The 4681-nt window shown below is 38.2% G+C and overlaps 1 pseudogene across 1 annotated transcript; it reads right to left on the reverse strand.

Annotated features, from left to right (window-relative positions):
• Positions 1 to 1418: 1418 nt before the first annotated feature.
• LOC308267362 (cationic trypsin-3-like) lies at positions 1419 to 4401 on the reverse strand (annotated as a pseudogene). Its single transcript has 5 exons — positions 4362 to 4401; positions 3741 to 3912; positions 2775 to 3025; positions 2087 to 2223; positions 1419 to 1568 (listed from the first exon to the last, which is right to left on the reverse strand). The product of its transcript is annotated as a cationic trypsin-3-like (transcript).
• Positions 4402 to 4681: the final 280 nt, after the last annotated feature.

Consider the following 4681-nt stretch of genomic DNA (forward strand, 5'->3'; position numbering starts at 1 on the left):
ACTGTTTTTATTTTTGTATTAGTGAGGATTGAACCAGGTGGCATGGTATCACTCCAATAAAAAGAAAGCACAAACATGGGAAGACACAAGAAATTCCGTTCATGCTGAGCAGCTATTGATGCAGCAGTCATGAAAGGATTCACTTTTCTTGTGTTTCAGGATTTGTAAATGGAAACATTTTTCCAGAGTTTTGCTTGTAGATTCTGACAGCTATGAGAAAGTGAGACATTTTCTTTATCCTCAGTCTATCTGAATGAGCACAGTTTACAGGAGAGTCTATCTGCTTATTGCAACCCTGTTTGCCTGACAGAATATTTAAAAGGAGCATGGTCCATTTTACAAAAGACTTCACGCTGAAAATAGCTTTTGTATGATAACTAGGTATGGGAGTGTAAGTTTTCTAGGGCTGGTGATCATTTGCATTAGGTGTGCCACCTGTGGACCAATCCAGTCTGTGTAGCACCCTTAATTAGGAAGCTAAGTGTTGGGGGAGGTGTGTGAGATACAAGAAACCTGAGGTTTAATGGTTTCTCTATTTTAAATTACTAACACAAGATCTATCATAGACAATGCAAGATCAAAGATCAAATGGGAACTGTAACCAAGTGTTATAGAATTGTGTCTGATATATTAGAAAGGCACCTAATAAATTTATTAAAATAGGATCGTGTTGTAAGCCACAGGAAGTTCACCTGCCTATAATTCCAGTACTTGAAGGCTGAGACATGAGTATAACAGTTTCCATGCCAGACTCAGCAACTTATTGAGATCCTCAGAACTGAGTTAGAACCTCTTTCAGAAAGAAAAATAGCAGCTGGGTGTGGTGGCACACACTTGTAATCCCAGCATTTGGGAAGCTTGGACAGGAAGATCCTCCTGAAGTAGCCTCAACTACTTTGTGAGACCCTTTGCAGCTTATTGAAACTCTGTTTAAAAAACAAAGAATAAAAAATAGGGCTGGTGGTGTCCTCAGAGGTAGAATGGCCCTAGGTTCCATCCCCAGTATCGAAAAAAAATAAAATAGGGCTAGAAGTGTTGCTCTGAGGTAGAAAGTCTTTATTTACTATCCCCAGGACAACACCACACACACACACACACACACACACACACACACACGTGTCATGGGAACACTGGTCTCCAAATTACATTATCAATATAGGACATTAGGTCCACCATGGATAAATAATTTATATTGATTACTATGGATGATTTCTTCAATAACTTTCTAAAGTCTTTTAAATGCATATTTCAACTTATCCCTTTTTAGCAGAAATTTTCAAGAGAAAGTAACACCTATCAAGGAATATTTTTAGACAGATGTGGTGCAAAATAAAATCATTTTATTTTGGTACTGAGTTCAGGCTTGAAAAGAACATTAGGCTCACGACTCGGGATAGATCATGATAAGGTAAAGGTCATTAGTTGGCAGCAATGGTCTCTTGAATCCAGTCCAGGTAGTTGCAGACCTTGGTGTAGACACCAGGTTTGCCTTTCAGAGCACAGCCAAAGCCCCAGGAAACTATGCCCTGAAGCTCTCCATTGCAGACCACAGGGCCACCAGAGTCACCCTGAGAAAAAAGAAAAGGACAATCAGACTCCTGTTTTTCTCTAGCACACATGGAATCCACGTTATTCTTCTCTGGTCTGGGAACCAATGGAAGTTGCTGATTGTCCACAAAACACATTCCTTAACACTTAAGAGCTAAATATCAATCTCCCTTCTACAATTTGTTTCTTCCCAGTTGCACCTCTCTATAGTTGGTCCATAGGACCAAGGAAAGTGAGGACTGGAGAGATCTGAGTCTGTTTCAGTATATACACTCCTTTCAAATAGGGTTTATTCTATGGATACCGCCTAAGAAGTATGCTTCAGTATACTAACTGCACAGAAACTTCTGTGTAAATCTTTACCCTTAATACTATACAATATATAACAACACATAAAATAATTAATTCATCACAAAGCTATTTCTCACCTCTCAGTATTTATCTCAAAAACAGTCTTAAAGTTATGCACGTTGAAAAAAAATCAGGGGGCAGATGAGGAAGAATGAACTGATGGTAGGAAAATTAAAAGAAAACTCACCTGGCATGAGTCCTTCCTACCCTCCAGGAAGCCCAGGCAGAACATGTTGGCAGTAATATCGCCTGGGTAGGAGTTGTGACAAGAGGAGTCAGAGAGGACAGGAGCATCCAGACACTGGAGGAGGGAAGGGAATTTCTCTGTTGGATACAAGCAAAATGGAAGATTACCCACAGATATCCTGGAAATTTCCTTCCTACTCTATATGCTCTGTTTCTCACTACCCCAAGTTTTCCTTTCAATTTTTTAATAACTTGAAATTTGACTGAACTTTTTTTGTCTAGATAGATTTCAAGGTAGTTTTACCTAATAAGTATTAATTATTTGAGACTAGAGGAGTCAGTATGGATCTCAGATGTAGAGACATGTCTGTGAAGCAAGTATATATTTCAGGTAATTTCAATTTCTTTAGCCACATTTCTATTTACCTCTCTGTTTCTAATTCTCTGTACATTATTTCATGGCTTGAAATAAATACCTCAACATTTTATAATAAGTGTCTTTTCTGTGTTCTCCATATTCTTAGAAAAGGAGAGGTTCTATGTAAACTCACAACTTTCAAGGGTGCAGATATCCAAAACTAGCCTCTGGCAACCTTGCCTAATAGGAAAAATTGAGCTAATTGTCCCTCAACATGCCTTTTACTTCTCATATTTTCAAACTTTATTCTGGTGTCCCAGGTGACACTTACATCCAAAGCTCAAGGTGTTTCCCCAGCCAGACACAAGGCACTGGGTCCCAACAGATGGACAGGATCTTGGCAGAGAGATTGCGGACACTCGAGTGCTGATGGTGGCAGGTGCTTTCAGTTTAACCAGCATGATGTCATTATCAATATTTGTCTTATTATATTTGGGATGGATGATCATCTTTGCTACATCAATAAAATGCTCATTTCCCTCAATGACATCAAGGTTGTGTTCTCCCAGATGCACGGAGTATCTGCCTCTGTCAGAAGAAAGGATTAAATTTTCCTAAATATCCAACATGAGATTCCTTATTTTCTCCCATTACCTCCTCGAATAGCAAAAGCACAGGTTCCCTTCTCTCCTCTTCAAATGTTCAATCTTTCAGGCAATTATGCACTTAAGGTCTTCTTGTGCAATATCACATGAGGTACATATTAGAAAACTTCTGTCCCAACTGTCTCTACTCTAGGAATCCTAAATCATGCCTTCTTGTTAGAAGAATGAGATATAGGAATAGGAACCATAAGTTTTAAGAAACTATTGGAGATGAAAAGAAGATTGATTCTTCCTGCCTTATTTTTCCCTCTGAGATTACCAAGTATCATTGGGTGGTGAGGCATTTGCCATAGACATTAGAAAATATCAAGTTACAGAATGTAGGGTTTAATTTTATTATCCTCCCAGAAAAGTGAAATACTGTATTATTTTCACTCCATAAGTAATAATCATTAGGACTATATCTTGATTTGGGTTCTGAGCTATTTCTAAGAATCATTCCTCAAATACTCTTTCATTTTAATACCTGGGATGCCAAAATTTAAGAAGGCAGCAGTCCTACAAAATAACCTACCTTGTTAAGGAACAAACAGGAAAGTTTTCCATCATATTTTTAATTTACTTTATCTTTGTTTTCTGTGGCTAGAGAAGAAATTGAACCAGACATAGGAATGTGAGTTATGGTCACTTACAATAGGTGGGATTTGTAGCAGTGAGCCGCAGAAAGGACCCACTGATCACTGATGAGGGAGCCTCCGCAAAAATGTCCATCAACATCCAGGGACACCTGGTAGGGAAGGGCATTCTCTGAACAGGTGTAGCCCCCGACGATCTTATCATCATCATCAACAGTGGGGAGAGCAACTGACAGGAAAGTTGGAAACTCAGTGTCAAACATCCAGCTTGCAATGTCTTCTCATTCCTGATGATTAGCAGACCCAACAGAAAAATGAGAATATTCTCTTGCCTCACATAATCAGGAATGGAATGTTTAATGTAACTTTTCATTTACATTTGAGTATATCATACATTAAAGTATACTCTACTTTCATCTCTTCGTTTTTAGTGTATTTACATGATATTCAACACAACTCTCTTTCCCTGTGGCCTCTATTGTGACCCACTCCTTTTGATTATTACTTTTCTTGAACAAGTGAGATTTAATTAGAGCTAAACCAATATCTAATACCCTGTTGTCTTATCTTTTTCAGCTACCTGATTACAGAGCCTAAAATGAACATTTGATGTTGTTTTTTTCCATAAAAGTAGAGAAAGGACAGACTCTTTCTGATTTGTTCATTATAAAGACTCACCAGCAGCTCCTAGGAAAGCAAGAAAGATGAAGGTCTTCATGATTTCTCACTGGATCTGGAGTGGGAATTGTAGGAAGGCTTTTAATCCATTGGTATTTATACCTTCAGATTTGTCATTGACACTAATAGCCACAGGTGTCAGAAAAATGATTTCATTGGAAACACACAAATCTAAATTTAGAATTTGATTCTCTGACTCATGGAAGATGATTCACCACTACATTTAAACATTGATACTTTTCTTTTTTCCAGAAGGTTATGGGAATGGAAGTCATAATCCCACCTGGGAGAAAGTGGGTTGATAGAAAAAGAGGATGGAT

The sequence above is a fragment of the Muscardinus avellanarius genome (assembly GCF_963383645.1).
Source record: "Muscardinus avellanarius genome assembly, chromosome: 9".
NCBI classification, from domain to species: Eukaryota; Metazoa; Chordata; class Mammalia; order Rodentia; family Gliridae; genus Muscardinus; species Muscardinus avellanarius.